The sequence below is a fragment of the Lepidochelys kempii genome, chromosome 4, assembly GCF_965140285.1.
Source record: "Lepidochelys kempii isolate rLepKem1 chromosome 4, rLepKem1.hap1, whole genome shotgun sequence".
Lineage (NCBI taxonomy): Eukaryota > Metazoa > Chordata > Testudines > Cheloniidae > Lepidochelys > Lepidochelys kempii.
This window is the reverse complement of record NC_136383.1, coordinates 71,053,929-71,080,788: the sequence shown is the minus strand read 5'-3', so window position 1 is coordinate 71,080,788 and position 26,860 is coordinate 71,053,929. Positions and strand designations below refer to the sequence as shown.

Below are 26,860 nucleotides of genomic sequence, written 5' to 3'. Positions count from 1 at the left end.
GAACATTAAAATGTGATACATGGTTACGTAAATATACATTATAAATGTGTGGAATCTACATTGTAACTAACAAACATTTTGTATGTATGCAACCCTACTGTGGAGAGAATTTTATTAGAAAATAGGTCTAAATTCTTCAGCATCGACACATAGCAAATGCCTTTAAGAAAAAGATAAGAGTATGGAAAGCCACATTGCCCCTGGAACAAAAAGAGATAAGCTGTATGTGTTATGTTTGCATGAAGCATAAATGCTCTTAAATTAGGCCAATCTTCAAGCTCTAACACTCAGGTACCAATCTGGACAATGGACTGTATGTTCTATTCATAATGCAACTACAGCTTGTAAGCAACCTATATACAAAATCTTTACCTTGCTCAGTTCCTGATTCTGTGCATATAAAACAATTGCCGAAGATGCCTATCACTAATAAATTCACAGTGCAAGTACGTTGAACAAGTTAAATCTGATGACGCAGAAGGCTGCAAACTATTGCCAAAATGAGATGGTTGCATAAAACAGATTTGGCTTTGCTCTTACAAAGTGCTGCTATTGTCTTCCTTTTTTAACCTAATTTTTGCTGAAGTAACTTTTGATGCTATTTTCATGCAGGTCTCAGTCAGCTGGAAAGTAATAAATGTATTTCACTACAGTATCTGAGTCTCCAAAAGCAAGTTTTATAAACTGTAGCTCACCCTGCACAAAGAAAATGAAACTTGCATAATAAAAGCTCTCATGTTAAAATATGTTACTGGTAAAATTCTTACTTTTTTCTAGCAAAGATGTAATTAGAGTCTTTTGTTCCTGGTCATTATCAGGACATGGCCATCATATGGAAAAAAGGCACTATAATCTGAATGTTACTTAAATAATGCTACAATAATTCGGGTAGCACTTGAGATGTGACGTGTTCTACAATTCTTGGCTGAAACAGAAAAGCTAAAACTTTGCATGGATATTAGAATTAGGGTATATAATCACGTATTCTTATTTATTAACTACTTTGACTGCAGTGAGGTTCCAGGCAGGCACAGGGAATCCCCTGGACAGACCTGATTGCAGGTCTTTATCTAATCTATCCGTTTTATACTGCTGCACATAATCATAGTATCTGAGCACCTTCAATCTAAAATCAAAAGCAATAGTGAAGTCCCTATTGTACTTCATGGAGTCTCTGGCGTGTCTTCCTTTTTGGGCTCAAAACTCTGCTTTAGATAGGATATTTTGTTCATTTTGAGGGTTTTTTGGGTGGGGAATGTGGAAGGTTGGTAGAGATGTGGAAATAGAAAGAGATGTTTATATTGTGAGATTTGTCAAATTAAACAGCCATGACTTAGAAGAACATACATAAATATGTGCTAAAGATATAGGCTTGTTTACATTTATCTAGTCATAGTTAAATTAATATATTTGAATACGCAAACTAGAAAGGATTAGAGAGTAACCAAGAGTCTCCAGAAGGCTATACCTCACCAGCTGCTGGTTCTTGAGGATACTGGGCCAGATCTTCACCTGGTATAAACCAGCATAGGTATATTGACCTCAATGGAATTATACTGATTCCAGCTGAGGATACATATACCAGCTGAAGATCTGGCCCATCAAACTCTAGTGGTAAACTAAGACTATCTGATAAAGTTGCATACCAGTTGTCAAGGTTCCTCCCCCACTCTGAACGCTCGGGTACAGATGTGGGGACCTGCATGAAAAACCTCCTAAGCTTCTCTTTACCAGCTTAGGTCAAAACTTCCCCAAGGTACAAAATATTCCACCCTTTGTCCTTGGATTGGCCGCTACCACCACCAAACAAATACTGGTTACTGGGGAAGAGCTGTTTGGACACATCTTTCCCCCCAAAATACTTCCCAAAACCTTGCACCCCACTTCCTGGACAAGGTTTGGTAAAAAGCCTCACCAATTTGCCTAGGTGACTACAGACCCAGACCCTTGGATCTTAAGAACAATGAACAATCCTCTCAACACTTGCACCCCTCCTTTCCTGGGGAATGTTGGATAAAAAGCCTCACCAATTTGCATAGGTGACCACAGACCCAAACACTTGGATCTGAGAACAATGAAAAAGCATTCAGTTTTCTTACAAGAAGAATTTTAATAGAGATAGAAGTAAAGAAATCCCCCCTGTAACATCAGGATGGTAGATACCTTACAGGGTAATTAGATTCAAAACATAGAGAATCCCTCTAGGCAAAACCTTAAGTTATAAAAAGATACACAGACAGAAATAGTTATTCTATTCAGCACAATTCTTTTCTCAGCCATTTAAAGAAATCATAATCTAACACATACCTAGCTAGATTACTTACTAAAAGTTCTAAGACTCCATTCCTGGTCTATCCCCGGCAAAGCAGCATATAGACAGACAGACCAGGCCCTTTGTTTCTCTCCCTCCTCCCAGCTTTTGAAAGTATCTTGTCTCCTCATTGGTCATTTTGGTCAGGTGCCAGTGAGGTTACCTTTAGCTTCTTAACCCTTTACAGGTGAGGATTTTTTTCTCTGGCCAGGAGGGATTTTAAAGGGGTTTACCCTTCCCTTTATATTTATGACACCAGTGATTCATAAGAAAGCCATATAGGAGAAGTTATATAGAATAAAAATAACATTAGCTCACTAGACTAAAAAATGACTAAGAGACAGGAAGCCAATTGTACTTATAAACACCACCTTAGTTCATGGCTGGGATAAAATGCTTTATTGTTTCTAGAAATAGCTGGGCATTGTAAGACTCCCATTAGTGCAGCTACACTGGTGTCATAAATATAAAGGGAAGGGTAAACCCCTTTGAAATCCCTCCTGGCCAGGGGAAAGCTCCTCTCACCTGTAAAGGGTTAAGAAGCTAAAGGTAACCTCGCTGGCACCTGACCAAAATGACCAATGAGGAGACAAGATACTTTCAAAAGCTGGGAGGAGGGAGAGAAACAAAGGGTCTGTGTCTGTCTGTAGTCGTCTTGGCCGGGGACAGAACAGGAATGGAGTCTTAGAACTTTTAGTAAGTAATCTAGCTAGGTATGTGTTAGATTATGATTTCTTTAAATGGCTGAGAAAAGAATTGTGCTGAACAGAATAACTATTTCTGTCTGTGTATCTTTTTTGTAACTTAAGGTTTTGCCTAGAGGGGTTCTCTATGTTTTTGAATCTAATTACCCTGTAAGATATCTACCATCCTGATTTTACAGGGGGGATTTCTTTATTTCTATTTACTTCTATTTTTTATTAAAAGTCTTCTTGTAAAACACTGAATGCTTTTTCATTGTTCTCAGATCCAAGGGTTTGGGTCTGTGGTCACCTATGCAAATTGGTGAGGCTTTTTATCCAACATTTCCCAGGAAAGGGGGGGTGCAAGTGTTGGGAGGATTGTTCATTATTCTTAAGATCCAAGGGTCTGGGTCTGTAGTCACCTAGGCAAATTGGTGAGGCTTTTTACCAAACCTTGTCCAGGAAGTGGGGTGCAAGGTTTTGGGAAGTATTTTGGGGGGAAGGATGCGTCCAAACAGCTCTTCCCCAGTAACCAGTATTAGTTTGGTGGTGGTAGCGGCCAGTCCAAGGATAACGGATGTAATATTTTGTACCTTGGGGAAGTTTTGACCTAAGCTGGTAAAGAGAAGCTTAGGAGGTTTTTCATGCAGGTCCCCACATCTGCACCCTAGAGTTCAGAGTGGGGGAGGAACCGTGACAACTGGTCATTCTTAAAACTTGCTAATTCCTTTAAGGAACAGTAGCTGAGATCACCTCTTGCCCTATGGATTGGCCATAGGACAGTAAGGAAGTATAAAACACCATCTTATTCCCAAACTTATTCACTCTTGCAAACAATTTTACTAAGTATTAATTTAAAATTAATAAATCTTGTAGCATTCAAGGAATCCATATAGTAAGTATTCTGTAGAGAAGTATAAGGCCGTATTGAAGATACTGAGACAAAATTTATACATTCATGGAAGGTAAAATTAGCAATTTTTAAGGGTGGCCACCGCTATTAAACTATAAAAAAAAGCAAATAATGATTTTCAATAAAGTAGTTATATCACCAAAATACTCCATTGGTCCAAGTCTAAAAGTAAGAGACTCTTTATCCTACTTATACCTCCATGTTGAAGATTTAGCTTTAAGTCCAGCCTAAGAGGGAATGTCGCAGATTCTCCCCAGCTTGTAATTTTCAATAATAGTATTTAAATAAGCAAAATTCCTGCTTTAAAAAAAAAAGTAAAGTAAATAAAGCTCTTGGGTATTGTTGTGTAACAGGATTTCATGAGGGGATATTAAATCAAAATGGTACAAATAATTAATATTTAGGATAGTGATCGTAAAATCCAACTTTAAATTTAGACAGCATGTTATGTAGGGCCTTTGCTCAGTGACTGGAAGAATAGAATAAATATAGGAAAAGCATATTATAGTAAGATAGATAAGTAATGCTGTATTTCCATTTTATTTCAGGTGATTCATTAGTCGGACAACTCAGTTTTAGATTGGATTTAAAACACATTGACATACTTGCCATATATAATAAAACTAATTGTTAATAGCAGGGCAATAAATGCAATGAAACTCATTTCTTTCACTTCAGAAACAAAAATGGCATCTTTGGTTTATAAAAGATGCTGGATCTGCACAGAGCAGCGGACTCTAGAGAGAAAGAAAAGAAAGCAACAGCAAGAAATCAGTGTGCTACACACGTAAAAAAAAGAACAGAACTGCCCATGTGACTTGTACTTGTCCTCCCTGCTAAAGTTGAGAGATACACTGGACAAAATGAGGAAGGTGGGTTAACATTTTCCAAGTTTTGTACAACTTATTTGGAAACACCTCAAAATTTATAACCATTATCTCCAGTGACTGGCACCATTCCTCAGCACAGGCTGGGCAAGAGCATGACAATTTCATGTTACATTGTGGTAAGCTTTTGTGCAAAATAAACTAAATAAATAGAAATAAACTTTCTATTGTACTGTCTGCAGAAAAATCCCTCAGTTCTTTTAGATTCCATTTGTTTTACCTGCCCCCCTCCTCTTTTCTATATCAGGCTGCAGAGATTTGTACTCTCTACTAGGAGGTGATTTATTAAACAGTGCAATGCACTGGAACTTTGTTTCAGTTTTACTGTTTATTATCATGCATATTAAACCCCTTTATGCAGCAAGTACTGTATCTCTTAAAAGTGCAGTGTAATTTAGGCCTGGTCTACATTAGAAAATTAAGTTGGCTTCACTCCACCACTCAGGGGTATGAAAAATTCTTCCGACAATCTAGCTACCACCTCCTGGGGAGATAGATTACCTATGTCAACAGGAGAGCGCCTCCCATCGGGGTATGTACAGCCTACACTGAAGTCGGACAGAAGTGCAGCTGTGCTACTGAAGCATTTCAAGTGTAGACAGTCCCCCATATGGATGCTGTGGGCACAAACTAAAAGATTACTAGTTTGCATTAATGTAGTCCTGTTTGAAGAGGATTACTTTAATGAGAACCAGAAACCTTTTAGTTCACCCCAAGCATCCATATGGGGGAGTACAGAATAGCAGTTGTGTGCCATGCTGTTTACACCCCCATAATCTGAACTGCAGGGCAGTGTAGACAAGCCCTTAAACTTGCCATAGGCACACTATTGGCTCTTATGGGTTGTCACTGAGATAATACATTGCTAAAAATCAATTAGAACTAAGAGAGAATGAACTTATACTCATTAGTAATTTGGAAAGTGGAAAGTTGCCCTGGAATACATATTTTTCATAATTTTGGATCATGCTTGACCTCACCAATTTTGTTTAAACAAGCCCATTAATCAAATACATCCAAGAGGCAGCTCATGATCTTTCAGAATTAAAATAGAAGCAGAAAGTCAAGGGCAGCACAAATTGATCCACATTACCTACCTTATTAATGTTACGATCCTGACAATGCTTCCCTCATCTTACTCAGAATTGCGGCCCATCTGGCCTGCTGTTTTAACAATTTACCATACTCATTCTCCGACTGCATAATAGTTTTAGTCTCTGCACAAAGATAATATATAGTACAGTACACCCCCTATAAGATATATGTTGGAGCTTTTTTCCTTCTTATGCAAAGTTATCATACTAAGATTTTCTCTTTTAAGCACCTCTGAAAAATGCATTGTGCTATAAAGGCAAAGGGCCAAATTCTTCCTGGGAGTACGCTGACTACAATTGTGTTACCCCAAGATGAGATTGATCCAAACTGTTCACTTAATTTCTTAGCAAATTCTTTTTCTGTAGAAAGTTTCAGGTCATTAGGCTACCACTTACAGACTATATACTGATAACTCTTCATTTTCCATGTATCCCTGTAGAATTTTTTTCTCATATGATCAATAAGTTGAAAGTACAAATGGTAAAATGAACAGATGAACAAAATATGAATCAAGAGGATGATTGTGACCAGTACTACTGTTCTCCATGGACCTTACAAAGAAGCACACCCTGAAGCTTCTTAGTATTAGGTTTGGCAAAATAGGGAAGTAGGACACAATTTTCAAAGTGAGGCTTCTTGAGAAGGAAATCCCAGAGGGGATGAGACAGATTCATTGCTACAACTTTTGTAGGGGTCTAGAGTTAAATAGATGCTGTAAAGGTTCCTTCCCCACTCTGAACTCTAGCGTACAGATGTGGGGACCTGCATGAAAGACCCCCTAAGCTTTTTCTTACCAGTTTAGGTTAAAAACTTCCCCAAGATACAAACTTTGCCTTGTTCTTGGACCCTGTGCTGCCACCACCAAGCATGTTAAACAAAGAACAGGGAAAGAGCCCACTTGGAGAAGTCTTCCCACCTCCCGCAAAATATCTCCCCCCAAGCCCTACACCCCCTTTCCTGGGGAAGGCTTGAAAAAAATCCTCACCAATTCACATAGGCGAACACAGACCCAAACCCTTGGATCTTAAGAACAATGAAAAATCAATTAGGATCTTAAAAGAAGAATTTTAATGAAAGAAAAAGTAAAAGAATCACCTCTGTAAAATCAGGATGGTAAATACCTTACAGGGTAATCAGATTCAAAACAGAGAATCCCTCTAGGCAAAACCTTAAGTTGCAAAATGAAAAAAAAACAGGAATATACATTCCATTCAGCACAGCTTATTTACCAGCCATTTAAACAAAAGGAAATGTCACGCATTTTTAGCTAGCTTACTTACTAACTTAACAGAAGTTTTGAAGAGCATTCTTGACCTGGTCCTGGCAAAAGCATCACACAGACAGACAGACCGACCCTTTGTTCCCCCCCACCCCTCCAGCTTTGAAAGTATCTTGTCTCCTCATTGGTCATTTTGGTCAGGTGCCAGCGAAGTTCTTTTAGCTTCTTAACCCTTTACAGGTGAAAAGGTTTTGCCTCTGGCAAAGAGGGATTTTATACTTCTGTATACGGAAAGGTGGTTACCCTTCCCTTTATATGTATGACAGATGCTGAAATACTGCTGTAGTGAAAAATATGCTGTTTATATTTTAACAGTAAAATGAGGAAAAGAAAGAAAATATAAAACAAGAACATTGCTGCATGCATCACAGGAATAAGAGAAATGGATGACAGCTCAATTTAGGGGCCTACCATATGCTATATATAATATTGGTTGTGTGGCAAGGGATGATTAGCAGAGCAAGGCAAATACAAAGAACATGAGAAGGAGAGAATTAAAAAAAAACATTACTTAAAGAAAATAACACTGGTGAGACATCTTAACTTGAAAGCATAAAAAGTAATAAAAGCAAACCTCAAGGAGTTTAAGTTTGAAACAAACCCAAATTAAAGCAAGAAACTTATGAAGCCATTAAAAGTCATCCCATTGTTCCTTAGTACAGTAGCTTGCATTACAAGGCCTATTCCAAAAAGACAGATAGGGAAGCACAGCAAAACATTTTAAATCCTTCTTCCTATAATACTTAACTGTCTTCTTAGGGATGCAATTTTCAACTTCAAATGTTAAATTTATAGCGTCTGAACTGATTTTCTTTGAACATTGCTTGATTTTTAATCTCAACAAGACCTACATGACAAGAAAAGTTTGAAGAATACAGATTGAGTAGACTTAAGTTAGTGACATTTGGAAGGGGTAGATGTGTACTGATCTAGGAGGTTCTCACAGGTGCATCCAAAACTTTTCAACATGGTCCATAATTTGTGATGGCCCAGTGTTTGAGAGGCCTACAGCTTCAGTACGGCCCAGAACTTGAGGTTTAGTCAGGGATGAAAGTAACATAAAAGACTTACTGGGATGGGGGCCTGCTCCAGGCCCCCAGAAGGGGCAGCGCTGGGGGTCAGCCTCCCGCAGCCAGCCCTTCCGCGCTGCCTGGCCTGCACCACCTGGGGCTCTGGTGGCAATTTAAAGGGCTTGGGGCTCTGGCCGCTGCCACGGTAATGGTTGCCAACAGGGGGGAGTGGCAAAAGGGGCAGTGACATTAAAGCACTGCCACTGCAACACTTTAACAGCGGCTGCGTATGGGCCGGTACTGGCAGCTACTTCTTACCAGTACACTATACTGGCCCACTTTCCCCTCTGGGTTTAGTCAAGAACGGCTGCATTTATGAAGCTTGAATTAGAGAAATCCCATATCAAGCCAATTGGATTGGGGGGTGGGAGGGAGGAAGCTAGTATTTGTCTGATAGTAAGGTTGAGAAATCAAGCTCTCAAAATCAGGAAATTGCAAAAATTAAGGTTTAAGAGGTGCAGCCTTATTTTTTCCTCTTTTGTGTTTCCCTTAATATAAGCTTCTGATGTAATACTGTATGGTACTTGTCAGATAACACAGGACGTAACTCTAGGCCAAAGTGCAGGTAGACGCAATCCTGCTGGCTCTATTTTAAATATCAGACTGTCAGGATCTGTCTTTGTAGTGTTGGAGTGTTTGCACAGCACTGACTGTAACGGTGTCCTGATCCGGATTGAGGCCTCCATCTAAACTATTTAGTGTTTGGGATCTTGAGTATGACAATAAAACAAACCAATCCCAAACAATGTCTTTAAAGAGTTAGAATAAAAAAAAATATATTGCATAATATATTTAAATTTGTGTAATTAAAAGGAACAGCATGTGGAATTACAATTTATATGCCACAGTGTGTAGTCTCCTCCGAATATGTACACACAAAGTAATTACAGGAGAGCGAATTATGGACCCTATTTAAATCTAATTGATTTTAAAGGTATAAACCCATTTCTCTGGTTTAAAAGGGGTAATGTCCATTTAACTTGAACTATAGTTGCCAGTACCACTAGAATTGCTCTCTCTATACTGTCACATAGACAAATTTAATATTTGTTTTAACATAATCTTATATGCTACAATATACACATAGCCAATTCTAATTTAAAGAAACTAGAATCTGTCACAATACCACTTGCTTTAGTAAGAAGGCAATTGATGTATCCTGGAAATATATCCGTTAAAGCCAAGTGTACAGTACCTGAAATCACCCAAAATTTTCAAGATTATGTTAACATAACAATCTTTTATAGAACACTGTTGCCACATTTTTGATTTCTTCATTCATTGTCATGCATTCCCCTACCTACAAGAGACTATCTGTTCCAGGTTTCTTCCAGAGCTCTCTCAAATAAGATTATACTGCAGCTACCGGAAAATATGGCAGATATTTTTAGTGCCATGAGTATGGAATTATTTTAAGTAAACAACTCATAAACATCTTTAAAACCGATTAAGCAATGATCAAATTACTTTCAGCATGTTTCTTGAAACAAATGAAAACAAAATTAAATCAAATGGAAGATGGAGAAGGTAAGCAATAATAGTAGTAATACAGGGAGAAAGGATGCTCCGGAATAGAAGTATTCTGGGACTTGGGAGACCTGGGTTCAATTTCCTACACAGCCACAAACTTCTTGTGTAACCTCAGACATGCCATTTACTTTCTCTGTGCTCTAATGCTCCATCTGTAAAATAGGGATAGAAGTACTTCCCTCCCTCAGATGAGTGCTGTGAGGATAAATACATTAAATACTGCTCAAATATTACAGTAACTGGTGTGTGGGTCACAAAAATACTTAATGTAGATAGTATATTTCAATCTGTCATACCTGTAGAAGAGTATCTCAGGATTTTCTATAGTCAAAGTGCCTATCACCATTTAAGTGCTTACCAAATAAATGAAATCTGCCTAAAAATGCCCTTAATGGACTAAGCTGAGTGTCCTACTCTTTTTCCTCCTCCTCTGGTTATAGGAAGCTCTGCTTGGGGGGTGTGTCATTCCTGTTATGATACAAAAACTTTATCAATGAGGAAGGTGTTGCAGCATGCTTTAAACTTGTTCAGAATCTAGAAACAGAGCAGACTAAGTTCTGTGGAAGCTTCTTTCAAGGCCAAAACTCATAAACCAAGAATGTTTTATTTCTCTCTCTCACATACTTCATCCTTGGCCTGGTTAGCTGCATGTCCCTGACAATATCAATTATACGGCAAGGTTATGGATGGAGATGTAGTTGCTGATGTAGCTGAGCCTAGTCCTTCTGATATATCTTTGAAGATCATCGTTTTTCTGGATGGAGTGTTGACAGAAGGATAGACTTTGCATGCAGTGAAGGGGTAGAGTTGTTGGGGAGGGGGAGTGTGAGTGTATCTGTGCACCTTTAAGAAACAGCTGTTTAGCCAAGAGTAGCCTACCTCACGGGGTCTTTTAAGGTTTACTGCTTGTAAAACAGTTTGAGTCCCATGAATGAACAGAGCTATATGCAAACACATTTATTACCATTAAAATAAATAAGGATGTGATCCTGCAAAGTCACTGAGTTTTTGATCTAAATAAGGTCTTGCAAGATTAAAAATATTAAGGCTGATTTCTGTTAACCCAAAACACTGAACATAGTAGAATTTCCCCAAACCTAGTTCCACGTAGCCTGCCAAGTAAATACTTCCAAATTGGATGGAACTATTTAAAACTATTTGTCAATATTTTAATCCTAACAGCTGGATGGTTCATTCCCAAACAAGGTACTGTATTACACATGGCAAAAATAATTTATTTAATGGTACTATAGCTCTAGCAGGCCATTGGTTATTCCTGAAGCATTTCTCAAGGGATTAGTAAAATACAATATGATTAATAATCTGCATTAACACAAGTACTTATATTAGTGAGAGAATCATATCAGAGGCTGCCCTATAGTAATTTGATATAATGTAATTTCTGGAATTGAATGAAAATAAATCAAGTTACAGTAAAGACAACTGAACAGGGATGTGTGCAGAACCAAAGCAGTGTCAAGCCCAAGTAATGTCCCCTGCTAGCAAATCCATTAATTTCGTGACTAGAGCCTATGAGGTGGCATACTAATAGGGTGGTGGGAACATTAATTACGTGTGGCAATATTTATATAGCTAATATACTCATTTATATCACCAAACAACAAAGTTCTGTTAGCTATTCATTTTGACTTAAGGCTAAAAGAAAAAGCTTTAGCAAAATAATATGCTTCAGAAAATCAGTTAGATGTCACAGAATTTTGTGAAACTATTAGAAAGAGCTGACTCAACTTCAGAACTTTGGGTTGCTTCATAATTGCAGAAGTTTTGCAGCCCTCTTTTCTTATAATGAGCACCACCTCATTAACCAAATAACAAATACAGCCTAATTACAGGCACAGGCTTACATTATGAACTTCTGAGTCAGTTAATTGAAAACTTAATCTTCTGCAGGATGGTCTTCCTTTACAAAGCTGATATGAGGAGACATTTTACATGGTTTCATTATTTGAATCTTTTGTATCACCAGGGTAATTCAAAAATATCCTTCTTAGTTCAAATTACTTCTCTTTTATGAGTTAATATTTATTGAGGAAAACCAAACAAAAACAGTCTAAGTCAAATCCTGAGGAGTTACTGAGGGCTCTACTCTATAACCTCTTCTCATGGTGAACAGGTTTCAGAGTAGCAGCCGTGTTAGTCTGTATTCACAAAAAGAAAAGGAGTACTTGTGGCACCTTAGAGACTAACAAATTTATTTGAGCATAAGCTTTTGTGGGCTAAAACCCGATTCATCGGATGCATGCAGTGGAAAATACAGTAGGAAGACACACGAAAAAATGCCATACCCACTATAACGAGAGTGATCAGTTGAGGTGAGCTATTATCAGCAGGAGGGAAAAAAACACTTTTGTAGTGATAATCAGCATGGCCCATTTCCAACAGTTGACAAGAAAGTGTGAGTAATGGTAGGGCGGAAAAAAGTTTCCCTTTCAGTGGGCTAACTTCTGCTCTCTCCTGAAATAATTTTGTCTATATCAAGTACAATCATACTCTCAGGGGTGTGCAGAGAAATTTAACTTTGACCCCTTTTGGAGGAGGCATGTTTTGTGCCCTCTCCTCCGCCCCATCCCAGCCCCAGAGGATGGGTCTCTTCCCTCCCCCTGGCAGGAGCTTGCTCTTCCTTCCCCCCACCCTGGCCTAGCAGGAGCTCGCTCTTCCTTCCCCTGCCTCACATCCCTGGGGCTGGAGGAGTTCTGTGCCTCTGACTACTCTTGTGGGCCTGCTTGCCCCTCTTTGCACATGCCCCTGCACACCCTGATTTTCCTGAAGGCTTTATAAAGCATGTGAGCAGCCAACTAGGATGCTGAAGGCTTAGGAGACTACCAGCGGAAAAAGAACAGCTCTAAAGTGTTGGCGTTGGTATGTACTTTCTATCCCCTTAGATACAACTGTACAAATAAAGCAACAGATAGGAAATAAAAATTGTTGATGTAGAAAAAAATAAAATGCAGCTGTGGGTAGTGGTCAACTCCTAAATAAGAATCCCATTCATATTCCCTGCATACCCCCTTTCTCCATCAGCAGACTGCAGCTAGTCTTTGTGGTACAGCTGGAGGAAAGGGACTATTTTGATAAAGACATCCCCAGTGATTAAAAAAGTTACAAAGGACAAGCATCTGTCCCTTCCTCCCTCCAATGTTTCTACCTATGCACATCCATGTTTTGAAGTGAAAGGCTTTTTCTCTTATCACCCTCTCATAAAACCCAGTCCCTGAAGACAGATAGGTATCATATAGGTCTTGCAATCTGTTTTATAGCTTCCTGAAAAGGAATAATATATGCATTGATGGAAGACTTGAAAGCAGGAGCAAGAAGAGAGAAAGATGGTGGAACATGACAACAATTCATGTCCAAGCCCAATCACCCTCCACTGAAAAGAGAGAAGCACAAATAGAAACAGAATATAGGGCACTCTGATACTGAAGGCTCTTTTATGTACAGAGATCTTTGTGTTAATTAGGAAAAAAAAATCTCACGATATATTTGCAGCGAGCACTAACATGGGATGAGATATAGCTAGAAGCTTTTAAGCACTTAACTCTCCAATCTAGAGAAGCAGATTTTGAATTAGCTACTTCAAAACAGAATTCTGTGCATCAGTGAGGCTAAAAGAGGCAGGGTGAAAGGAGGACTTATTTTTCTTCAGTGGGAATCATTTTCTAAAGCACTTTGCTAATCTTTACTTTAAAACATCATTACATCCTAGCCTATTTGTATTTAATCTTATTACTTCATTTCAGCCTTTTTGAAGTGACTCAACACTCAATGCATCAGATGTTGAGCCTTCATTTTAATTCTAATAAGTAGCTTTTGTTTGTAGCATATATAACAGTCTTTAAAATGCAAGTTCAAAATTGTACTTAATGGGCTAAGTTCTGTGCTGAATATGCTGGCCCACTGAACTATAGGCAGAATTTGTTTCAATGACTAACAGCCTAATTCCTGGATTTTGAGCTCTCTGGGGCAGCAATCATCCTTGTGTTGTTTGCCTGTATAGTGCCTACTACAAAGGAGTCCTGATCTCTGACTGGGGTTCTTCGATGCTACTGGTACAGAATTAACAGTCGTTGTGAACAACTAACTATAGTGTATTTCTTGGTATAACCCTCTCTTTGGTAATGGATTAATTAAAAAAAGTTGAATAGCGCTTGAGGTCATGAAAATAAAATGCTTTTCCTATTTTAAAAATTTTTTACTTTGGAAAAGAAATGGCACCAATCATTTTTTATGGCAAACTTTCTGATTTAGAGCTGTACGAATATTCTGGAAATTCTCTATCTGCTTATTCACAAAGTGTTGTGCTCATTCTGATCTGTCTGTACATTTGGGAATTGCTTGATGGTGCACAAGGCAGATACTCCATACTTTCCACGATGTGCACCATGTACTATTGCATTACACACCATTTATGAGCTTATTAGCTTCTATAGAAGCTGTTATTTCTCATTTGTAAGAATAGTACTGAATTTTTCCAAGCAGAAAAAAGTCTTGTAGCTCTTCATTTGCATTTCAGAGGCTTCGTTTCTGGGCATTTACTGTATGTAAGTAAACAGATTTTAAAAATATTAAAAATCCATTTGACTGAAAACTTAAACACCTACAGTCCCCCATTACAGAATCTTTGAGTGTGAAATTGAAAAGTATATTATAATATTCTGTCAGAAGGAAGTTTTTCCAACAGTCTGTTAAACTGCAAAGAGCCTTATTTAAAAATGCAATCTTAAAAAGACGCACGCTATGTAGGTACTAAATTTCCACTTCCAGTTCTTGTCCAAATAAATTAGATAAAAATATTTCATCAGGTAAAATGTAAATCAAAGCAATTTTTTTTTAAATTAAAGAGGCAGCAACTAGAGGTGGTCAGAAATTTTCTGACAGAAAATGGCCTGTGAGTAAAATCAAACTTTTCCGTGGGAAGATTTCAAGATTGTCCCCCTCCCAAAAAAAAACATTTTGAAATGATGACTGCCCACCTGGCAGGCTTTTGTTAATTCCGCTTGCAGGGAAAAAGCAGAATTAATGAGAGCCTTCTAGACAGGCAGCCAGGAAGCTGTAGCCAGGCTGGGGGAGGGGGAAGGCAGAGAAGCTGAGTGTTCTGCCTCTGTCTTCCCAATAGGCCAGAGGCCTCTCCAGCAGCCAGGTGGTTGGGAGTGGGGGAGGTACCAGGGTGCTGAATATTTAAATCTCTGGCAGCCTGCCTGGAAGGTTCAGTTAATTTTGCTTTCTGCTTGCAGGGAGAAAGTGAAATTGACAAGCGCCTTCCAGGTGGACAGCAGGGAAACTGAAAACATCTGTTTCAGTTCTCCAGAAATATAGTTTCTCTGAAAATCCATTCCCATGAAAAAGATTCACATTTTTGACTGTCCCAATTTGGGACACACAAAAAAAATGTACAAAATTGCATTTCCTGCCCCCCCAGGAATGAATTTCAATTTTCTAGACCGCTCCAACAGGAACATGTACTTTAATGTAAACTCCCAACATACTAACTTGATATAAAGGACCCATATTCCCTTTTTCCTCACGTTTCCATAAATGTTAACATCCGACTTACTCTAAACAAGTAAATTCAGAATATGGTATGCTGAATTCATTCTACAAAGCCTTCATCATGAGGTATTTGAAGACCCAAACAAACTCACAGCTTCATTGGTACTCTGTAAAAACCTTAGATATAAAGTAAGAGTTGGGAATGGATCTTAACTTTAAGTTGTAATGTATTCATCTTCAGGTATTAAAACAGACACTTAGGGTCAGACATGTTAATGCAAGCCATGTACATGGACTGAGGACAACATAGCCCTTTATTCACAAACATTCATTCCATTTTTAAAAATTTGCGTTGACAGTGTTTGTATTCTGTGTGTGAAGATATCTTAGCAAATAAATGTACTGGCAGGAATGCCTGCCAAAACAGCAAATTTGAACTGAATGTTTTCTATTAATATTCCAAAACATTCAGTTGAAACTCCTAATTGTAAGTATTTACATTGGAAATCTTATTCTAAGAGTTATATTTGCCGAATAAGGAAAAGTATATCATGTGACTTATGTCTCCATTCAAAATAACTTGAACATTGAATTTGGAATATTGACTAATCAAAGCAATACTCAAAGCAGTTTGTGAACAATTTAAGGATAAAATTTGTTTGCATAAAACATTCATGAAATAATTTTGAATAGTGAACAAATGATACAACTCAATCAGTGAAAAGGAGTTTATGTTAAATTTTCCAAATAAACTGTTCACAGCCTATTGTTTGTTCAGTTCTTTATTTCCCTATATGTTATTGGGATTTAGGGTTTTGGCATTTAGATTTAATATTCCTGGTTTTGAGTGTCATAATAAAAACAAAAAAATAAGGAACTTTCCAATAATGTATACCTTTAAGCAGTATGTAGTGTAAATTCTGTAAAAAAAAAAGGTTAGTATGGTCTTCCACGTATAACTGTACACAAACCATTACACAAAATATTACTTGTCTAGATAGATCATAAAGCCTTTTGGTCATTACATTGACTTGTCCGTATCTTGAAATATATTGTAGCATTACATCGTGCTGAACCCTCAGATCATGCCCAGTAGTGAAAACCTTGCTCTGTCAAAACTCCATTTGAGTTCATAGAAAAAGGAGATAATGACTTGACCCAACACAAACAAAACACATTACAAAAAGGTGGGGAGGGGCACACTGAGCTTTCCGTATACATTGCTGAAGGCTTGAGGCTGATGCACTATCCCAAAAAGCTGCATTGTCATCTTAATCCAAACTTTCTGTATTGCAGAATAGGGCACAACATTATAGAAATCTTCTTGCACACTTGGGTAAAAATGTTTTAAGCTGTTTTTGTACAGATTTCTGTGAGGTGCTGCTGACCTTTGTAATTTTGCTGGAGGAAAATGAATCTTGATCTCTCATACTCATGAAACAATAAGAACAAGGTGATGTCTTGGTTATTTCAATGATACACTGTCAAAAACAAGGCTTATGAGTCTGAGGAATGTGCATTCATGCAGAATAGGGAAAAGGCCACATTTGCATTAAAATTCAATTTTTAATTGTTTTTTTTATTGATGCTTGGTGAATTGGATTTGTAAAGAGCCATATTTAAGTAGAATGAAATTTGACAAATAATGTAGCTGTGTAAACAGTTTTAGCAATTATAACAGTAATTACACACTGCTCCATCTCTCAGTAACATAAAGAGAAGAAAGTGAAACTAGATCCACTTTAGAAATCCTGAAGGCCAAAGAAACTGGTGTACCAAAATCTGTGCAAGATAGGTTTGGTAGAGGTTAAAAAAAACCAACACACAATTCATGTCCACAGTGTTAAAAAGGAAGTAGTGAATCTGGCTCTCTTAGGGCAATCTACAGAAACTAATTGGTTTAGTATCTGAAGTACTGCTGTCCACCTAATTAATCTTTGGTATTTAAACGAAGGTGAAAAAAAATTCTGCAGTCAAAATATTCTTAGTGTTCTTATTTTCTACAGTCATATGGTTAGTATACTTTTTTTAGAAAATCTGTCACTCATGTTGGCCATGGAGGACCCCACAGGCATTCGAGGTATGTTTAGCCTATTTGTCTTATCAGATAGAAGGTCAAGAATTGATCATGCTCTGTAATTACCTAAATGAGGAGATGATTTCTCATAGCAGAGGCTCTATAATCAAGCAGACAAAGACATAACAGGACTTAAAGGCTAGAATTTGAAGCTAAACTAATTCTGTCAGACTGAAAGTTTAACAGTGAGGGTAATTAACTATTAGAACTTACTTTAGTTGGTTTTCCATCACTTGGAGTGTTTACATCAGATTGAACGCCGAGACTGGATTTTAAAATATATGCTTTAGCTCAACCATAAATTATGGGCTAAATGCAGGAATTACTAGGTGAAATGCTATGCTAAGGTCTGTGCTATGCAGAAGGTCAGACTATAATAGAACAATGATCCATTCTTGCAAAAAAAATCTATGAATAATTCATTATCCAAAGTTTAACCACTCTGGCCCAACAGACCACCACTTTCCTCCCTCTTGCTCCTCACTAACATAGGATTGGGTTAACTGGGAGTCATAATATACCATGTCCTTGGAAGATGAGCTCTGAGGATGCCAGGTGAACTCCACACCAGGCATAGAGCTTTGAATCCAACCAATTTATAGGAAGACAAAACCACCACCACTCCAAGATGCCTAAAGTCCATCCCACCCATTAAAATAAAATGAATAAATAAAAGTACAAAATGAGTCTTAGTAGCAGAAAATGATATACTTAAACAAAACAATGGCTCCTTCTGATACTTGGAGACAGCAATAGGAAAGTCTTTGAAACCACAAAGACTTGTTCAATCTATTACAGAGTAAGTCACTAGCCTTTCTTCCAGCTTCTTGTGGCTTTCTGAAACTTGGAGCCACCCACTGTGGAGAAAAGCAAATTTCTGTGACCTGACCATTCTGAAGATATAGTGGACTGTTAGAGATGGAAGGCCACAGATCTCATTTAGCACATACCACCAACCCTCAGTCATTTCACTTCCTCTCAAACAATACAGAAGATTTTAGCAGTGCTTATTGCACAACTCCTTTACTTATTTTTGTAAATAACATGGGCCAAATTCTGCTTTCACTTAGAACATAAGAATGGCCCTACTGGGTCAGACCAAAGGTCCATCTAGCCCAGTGTCCTGTCTTCTGACAAAAAGACCAGGAGGACTTGTGGCACCTTAGAGACTTAAATTTGAGCATAAGCTTTCGTGAGCTACAGCTCACTTCATCAGAATGCATCCGATGAAGTGAGCAGTAGCTCACGAAAGCTTATGCTCAAATAAATTTGTTAGTCTCCAAGGTGCCACAAGTCCTCCTGGTCTTTTTGTCAGAAGACAGACTAACACGGCTGCTACTCTGAAACCTGTCTTCTGACAGTGGCCAGTGCCAGGTGCCCCAGAGGGAATGAACAGGTAATCATCAAGTGATCCATCTCCCATCACCCATTCCCAGCTTCTGGCACACAGAGGCTAGGGACACCCTAACATACAATAATAGTCACCTCCCCGCACATTCCTCATCACCCAGCCTCAAATCCCCTCCCATTGATCAATTGCTAACATGGAAAAGAAAGTATTTAATGTATTTTAGTGGCCTTTTAATAAACTTTAGCAGTTGGAAACAAGGAAGAGAGCAAGCACCATGTGCTCAGCCAGCCTTCTTTGGAACATCTGATCTATGGACCCTATTCCAATACCTTATTGGTTTAATTTTAACTTAAGTTACTGAACTATAAATTAAGTAGTTCAACCCCACTGACATTAGGAGTTACACCTGTGGAACAGCTATAGGGCCACTTACCGCTAAATAATTAAGAGCCAGATTATGCCTTTAAGGCATAGATAGCTTCACTGGGGGTTGTGCTGGGCAGGGCACAATGCCTCCTCAAGATTCTCGTGCACAAGAAAAAGGACACCTAGCACGAGCCCTTATGAAGGTCAGGGTATACTCACTACTGCAGCCAAACAGATTTGCTGACACAGCTGGGAAGGGAGTAGGGCCATTGCCTCAGTTCCTCCCCTCCTTTAGGAAGTCCCAGGAGGTGCAGATAAGAAAGAGTTAGTAAGAAGAAGCGAACACAGCAACTGCAATAGGGCCTGACTCATGCAGAGGAAGACTGGGGGGTGCCCATCTGTTATTACTGAGGTCCCAATCAAGGATCAGGGCTCCAATGTACTAAGCACTCTACACCACAGATAATGAAAAGATGATCCCTGTCCCAAAGAACTTACAATCTAAGCATAAGACAAGAGCCAATAGGTGGATACAACAAACAGATGGGAAGAGCACAAGGGACTATTGACACAGCTGTGATTAATGTACTAAGCAAATTACACCAACTTCTCAACCACCACAGCGTAGGTCACTGTGGAGAATAAGTTCCATACCATGACTTGATGGGATATGTTACCAATGCACAGCTGTGAAAACATAGATTGGAACAGATGAGTAACTTACACAGCAGGCAGAAGACCCTTCCTGTTCAGTGCAAAACACCTGACAAATCAGTTGCTTTTCTATTTGCTCTGGAGACTCCTTTGTGTTTTCCTTCATACTGCTGAACTCCTTTCAATTCCTAGAGTGTAGCAGACTCACTTTCACTTCATGGACAAGCTGCCTTCTTGGAGATGGATGCCAGTTCTGCCCCCCATTAAATCAGTCAGCAGGAGGTACCAGTAAAGCAGATGGTTGTCACCTTCCCCCTCAGAGTTCAACCACACCCTCTCCTTAATATAGAGCTCCTGGACACTACCCCACTGTCAGATGAGAGAACCTTACTTTTATACTTTCATGTTATGAATTACCTTCCTAGATTAGGAATGAAGATATGTTTAATTAGCACATAAGTGGGGACTACTTCAAGAGTAAGACTTGAGGGTTGATGCATTAGACAATCTAATGGTGGAAAGTAAAGCTTAACGGAGCACAGTTAAGCATAAGGGAATAATATCACAGAATAATGAATAGACTATAATACTTACACTTTTGCATTTTGAATATTAAAATGATCAGAAAATCAAGCCAAGCTCCTTTCTAGCAGAAAGATGGGAATGAAAGAAGGAAATCCTGCCTTCTTCCCTTCCTCCTCCTTTAAAACAAAAAAATCAGTGGACCTAATTAACGATGTTTTTATTTTCTAAATATAAGATTCTCTGCATCTTGTGTTCATGGCCACACACCCTCTCACAATTTCATTACATTTGTCATTTTTATCATGAAATCCATGATTCCCTACCGCAGCACACTCTCTAAAGGTCTAAATATAAGTACAGACTAGTCCTAATTCCCCCCGCACCTCTCCCCCAATCACATTTTGTTCAAGCATATGCTCATATAAGATTCTTTTTGTAGTTTAGCAGCACACCTTGTTTGTAAGACTCTTTCAAATCAAGCTTTTTATTCCTCATATGACATTTACAAAAAGGTTTCCTTCACCATTTGTTTGGCAGTCAGATGCCTTAATTATAATTTACTATCTACAGCCTTTTTTCTCATTCTCAACTGTGTAAAATATAAAATGCAAACTAAATGACAAACACAGCAAAGCAAACAGCAGGGAATGTTCTCTGATATTTATCATTTCTTTTACTAGCATTAAGATGTTAACAACTAGTTCATTTAATTCATCCAGCCAGTGATCTCAAGAGCTAAGTCTTCTGGTTTCTAGTTTCAAAACACTATTTTAAATGTCATTAATTAAGGTTAAAAGCAGTATGGTGGGATTGGTAGTGTGGTACACAGCTAAGCTACACTCAGCTACAGCTAAGTCAGTCAAGACCTGGAGGGATGTTGCAGAACACAGATTAACCCATCACAGAACTCAGGGGCTGCAATATTTAATAGAATTAAATGCTTGATTTTGTGAGCTACTGAGTAATCTGTAGGGTTGGACTCTAAGAGAGTCTGAAGAAAAATTAGAAAAAAAACTGCTTTTTAGACGTTTAAGTGAACTTCATTGAACTCAATCCCCCAAACTCTCCAGCAAGCAATCAAGTGACAACATATTCAAATAATGCCATACGAAGTTATAACTATTCCATCTCACAAAACCACAAACTTTCTTTGAACTCAGACATTGCAAGAATTACAAAGTAAAGACTTCACATAACTATTCTTGCTTAATGCCGGAACAAAAAGCAGTTTTGACCTGGTAAAAACAAATCCATTTCTCAAGAGCAAATATTTGGGTCAAAATCAACAAACCTGCATAGTTGTGATACCAGTTTCACCAGGAATATAGAATATGAGCTCTTTAGGGCATTAACTGTCCACACTACGTGCTTGTACAGATCTTAGCAACTGATCCTCAACTGGGCCAAAGTAATACTATCCAGGTTGCAAAGTCAAGCACTTGAAAGTTAGGAAATGCCAAATTTATAATTTAATTCTGTTCCTTTGTGCATCCACAGGCAGAGGTCCTGTGGAAACCATCATAATCCTAGCCTTTTATTTTTTTTAAGGTAAAAAACAATTATGTCTACAATCCCCATGAACACCATATCATCTGCAGGGTGTGGACTCTGAGCCTTACATACTGTAGCATAGACTGCTACCACTTGGGTTACTGGCAGCATGAGAAGGCTGTTATCAGCGATGGGGAGGGGAGGAGGATAGGGGAGATAGGGGACGGGCTGTTGGCATCATGTGCTGGGGCAGGATGAGTCCAACCTGATTATTTTCCCCATCCTGGGAGGTGAGGGTCTCTTGTCCCTATGGGCTACTGGGTCCATGTGCAGAGTCTGGGTGGTTTATGAGCGGAGCCTGGCTCAGCTCTTTCCCCATCACCTTGGGGAGAGGTGCCCCTAGGAAGGGGAGGGGAAGATAAAAAACTGGGGCCTTATATTTCGGAGGGGGATGAGTAGTAGAGGTGCTTGTCTCTTTCTCTTGAGCTCCTAGGGGTTGGTGAAGATCATGCCCCATGTAGTAGCCTCTGAGGGGGAATGGGAGGCTAGGCTCATGTGCTGGTTGGGGATGGCGATGAAGGGAAGGGGTGGGTGAGAAACCTGTTTCTCTCCTCCCCCTTCCACTACAGCTGCTCTTGCAGCTGACAGGTGTTCCGAGTGCCATGGCAAATGTCCCAGCCTTGGAATGGTAATTTCAAAAAGTTGAAAAAACCTGTTTTGTCTCAATTTCAAAGTATTTAAAATAAAATTAAAGGAAAATTTTGAAACAAACTTGCCTCAAACAAAAAGAATATCAAAAGGGGTAGAAGAAAAATGGGAATTTTTACACTGTACTTGTAAGCCAAATCTGAATGAAATTTCACAAGACAAAAGGAAGGACACTGCTTTACCCCAAGAGGATTCCCAGGGCCAAATACCAGAGGGCTGCTGTAAACAATAGACACATGAGAGCTTCTGAAAGAAAGGCAACCTAAATATAATGGTAGCTCCAGAGACACCCTTTACCCCATATCAATGTAGAGGTACCCCAGAAAAGTAACAACAAATGGCAGTCTTTTTGCACAGATTTAATTAGTAACTTGCATGGTCTTCAGGCAACAGTTCTATCAAATAAGATAAAGAGAAGTTCCTTCCTGTTTGACCTACATTAAAAGCTATATGGCTAATCTTTTCTAAATTGTACAAAGTTTTGACATAAATCATAGTCATTACATCAAAAAACAACATTCGTCCAAAACACAATAAGCTTTTTATTGGGTATTTTTCAGATGTGTTCCTTACTGAAATATTTACAGCCAGTTTTATTGTCTGCACATTTGTGATGGTGCAATTGAAACACATAAGACTGAATTAGTAAACCCTGACCATCTAAAGAAGGTCATCTTAGTTAGGCAGTATGTGAGCTACTTAAAACTGTTTTCATTCTAAATGCCAGGAACTAATTTCATATCCACGTCCTCATGCAATGGCCACAGTAGACATACATCACATCAACATACACAAAATAAATGCTTCAGAAACAGTTGCTAGACAGCCATCAGGGAAACAAGAGTCCCAAAAAGATGCAAGAATGGTAGAGAGTAAACTAAGGAGGAGTTTAGTTTACCATTTACTATTGTAAAAAAAAAAAAAAAAAAAAAAAAAAAGACACACAAAACAAGGGAGGTAATACTACACTATCAGTCTATAAAGGCCTGGAGCTTCATGTTTCTACTCAGTCCTGGGACAAGTTCAGTAGTGCAAACATAGTTCCAATCCTCTCTACGTACTCCTGTTGTGGAATGATGTGAGCAATTCTGGTCATCAGATAAGAACAGTACAGGGAATCTACAGAAAATGCAGAGAACATCAACCCAAGTGGTGTGAAGACAGGATGATCTGGCCTATGAAATTTGTTCCCTCAGCTTCTCCTATGAGTAAGGGCAAGTGGGGCACACTCCTGGGAGGCACGATGAGGTAATGACAAAGGTGTCGAGCAGCACAGAGCAGAGGTGCTTCTGGGTCAGTCACATCCTGCAGGCTGCTGCAGGCCTGCCTGGTTAACACAGATAGGAAACTGCTTCCATCTCCTGACTGAAAATTTTGCCTGGGCTCTGGGAAGGGGTTTTGCCCAAGTTTGAGTTAGGCAGGCTGAAATAGAGGAAGAGACACCATCACTGCAGATATTCAAAGAGGTTAGGTAGAAAATGAGTGGGAATGAGATTATGAATAATTATGAAAAATTCATGACCCAAGCAGGCTTTTTTGTCCTATTTTGAATGATTTGGTGTTCTTCTAGAACAATCAAAGTCTAGAGTTATTTTAAGTCATTGCACAGGAGTAAGTAAGTTATACACACACACTATATATATATATATATATATATATATATAAAACTTTCAGTTATTCCTCTGTGTGACAAGGTTGGGACTCACCACTGCAGCACCGCTTGCTGGTTCATCAGGGAATTAGCTCAGTCCAGTGTGGAGCGCCCTTCACTGGTGGTGTCCCATCCCTCCCTTGGGACCTGGACCCATGTTACTCCCTTCTTGGGGCGTCCTCTTTAAGACGCTGCCCTCCAGTAGTACCCCTTAGTCCTTGCTCTCCCCCTTCCAGGGGATGGGGGGGAGGAAGGTTATCAGCAGTCTTTCACTTCACCCAGCTGCAGCAGCCACCCACACCCCAAAGTCTAACCTCTTGGGCCAGCGGTCTGGTGCAGTCCGCTATCACCACATCCAATGGCTGGGTGTATGTGCAAGGGGGGGACCCAGGCCCACCCTCTACTCTGGGTCCCAATCCAGGAACCCTTTGGCAGCAGCCTTCCTGCCCTTCTTCTCTCCCTGGGCTGCTTCCTATTCAGCCCCTTTGTACCAGCTAAGCCCTTCCCTCAGGGCCTGCAGCCTGACAGGTAACAGGCTGGAGTTCCCTTCTGCTCCCCTTGCCGGTACCCTCACACAGGAGACAGACCTTTACCCTCTGAAAGCCTGGGAGAGACTGACTACTTCCTTCCTGAGCAGCCTTTATATAGGGCTGAGCCTGGCCCAGATTGGCTGCCTCTTACTCAGCCTCTGATTGGCTCCCTAGCAGACCTTCTCTGATTGGCCACCCACTAGCACATCCCCTCTGGCCTGCTGACGCCCTATCTACTATACCAGTGGGGCAGCCACCCCACTACACTCTGCAATGACTTTTATATACCTGCAGGTAAAGTTACAGACATAGTGTAAATCCCCTTCGCCCCCAAAAGTACAGGTATGAAAACAGCTTGCCTCCCACAACACCAATTGATTGTTGATTGTATTCGTAAGTCTTTGATTTTTCCTGTTTAAGGGATCATCTCCATTACTATACAGCAGACAAGGCAGCAAACAGCTGCTGCAACTGATTAAATTAAAAAAAAAGAGAGATCTAGTCAATCACCAAGGCTGCTTATTGTAAGTATGCAGCAAAGCAATTGAGATATTTGCTATTCTAAAAAAAAAGGCATAACAGAAAATATACATAAAATGGTATATTTTCAAAATCTGTATTTTCTGTGTAGATGAATTGCTTTAGATTGAGCCAAACAATAAAGAAATAAAGAAGTATGAAATATTTATAAGAAAGCAAGGTGTCTCTCTCAATCTAGCTTGAACTCCCTTACAGCCCTGTCCTTCAGGTACAATATACGTTTAGTGGTGGTTTGTGACTTTCTTAAATATGTCAGAACACACACATTGGGGCACTTGAATAAGTTGTCAGAATAGTGTTAAAAAGGATAGTATTTTTAAGGATTGACGAGTCAGCCATTGGAGTGTTTTATGGAGTTTGCTGAGTAAAGGACTGGCTTGCATTCAATGGGCCAAAATTCTCATACACTTCTTTGTATTAGGTAGTACCATGCTGCTTGAAAAGTCTCACTAAAATCACTAAGACTACTCAAGCACTAAAAATTGGTCTACAACTAAACTTAAGGCAACCTAGATACATTGTTCCAGGGTATGAAAAACTCACACCCCTGAGAGATGTAGTTAAGATGACCTAAACTCTGGTATGGACATTTCTAGGTCAACCAAAGAATTTTTCAGTTGATCTATCTGCTACATCTTGAGAAGGTGAATTAAATACAGCAATGGAAAAAACCCTGTCACAAGTGTCTACAGTGCAGTGCTGTAGCGGTGCCCCTGTAGGTATACACAAGTCCTAAGGTACAACTAAGACCTGGTATACATTTAAACTTTAGTTTGACATAGCTGCATTGGTTAGGGGAGTGAAAAATCCACACCACTGAGTGCTGTGTAGATGCACCTAGGTCAACGGAAGAATGCATTTGTCAACCTAAGTACCATCGTTGGAGGAAGTGGTGTTCCTTCTCCAACAGAAAAGCCCCTCCATCAGTTAGGCTGTGTCTACAGTATGGAGTTACGCCATCATAGCTATGGTGATGTACCTATGTTGGTATAGTCCCCATAGCATAGACATACCCTGAATGTATGAGATTCTAACCCAATATGAATGAAGGAAGCAAGTCTATTGTGAAAAGTGATAGCTAGCTGGGAGGCTGTGAAAATTAACAAACATACAAATCTCACTTTTCACAGCAGACTTACTAGTGCCTCATTTCACATTTACTTCTGCGCTGCTCCTGGCAGTAGGCGTTGCCTTAAGAGTTGGGTGGTGGAGAGCGGCGGCACAAGCTAGCTGAGCCCCCAGCTCTGAAGGCAGCACTGCTGCCACCAGCAGTGCTGAACTGCAGAAGTAAGTGTGGCAATGCCAGACCATGCCACCATTTTGCCATTTGAATTTGTGCTGGGAAAGGTTTGAGAATCCCTGTCTTAATGGGTGCTACTAATATCTGCTCGTGCTACGTCACTTTTTACCTTCAAAGCTCTTCAGAGACATGAACAGCTTAATTCTCACAACACCCCTGTGAGATTAGGATACATTGAGGGTGAACTCCAACCATTAGGCCAGGGCCTATGCACAGGTCCACATACCAAAACAAGACACCTCATACAATACACACATTTTGCAGTAAAGAGTTTCCACGTAGTAGTCATGACAGAATGGCATTTGAGCTCATAATATGCCAATGAGAAACTATGAGGGTGAGGTAGAGGAGCTTCTGATCCACTGCAGATCCAGAAGCATACAAAGGG

The 26,860-nt window shown here is 39.4% G+C and overlaps 1 protein-coding gene across 4 annotated transcripts in view; it reads right to left on the bottom strand.

Moving 5' to 3' along the window:
* The window catches only part of GALNTL6 (polypeptide N-acetylgalactosaminyltransferase like 6), a 935,360-nt gene that overhangs the window by 231,719 nt on the left and 676,781 nt on the right, over positions 1-26,860 (bottom strand). The gene's annotated exons all lie outside the window — the stretch shown is intronic.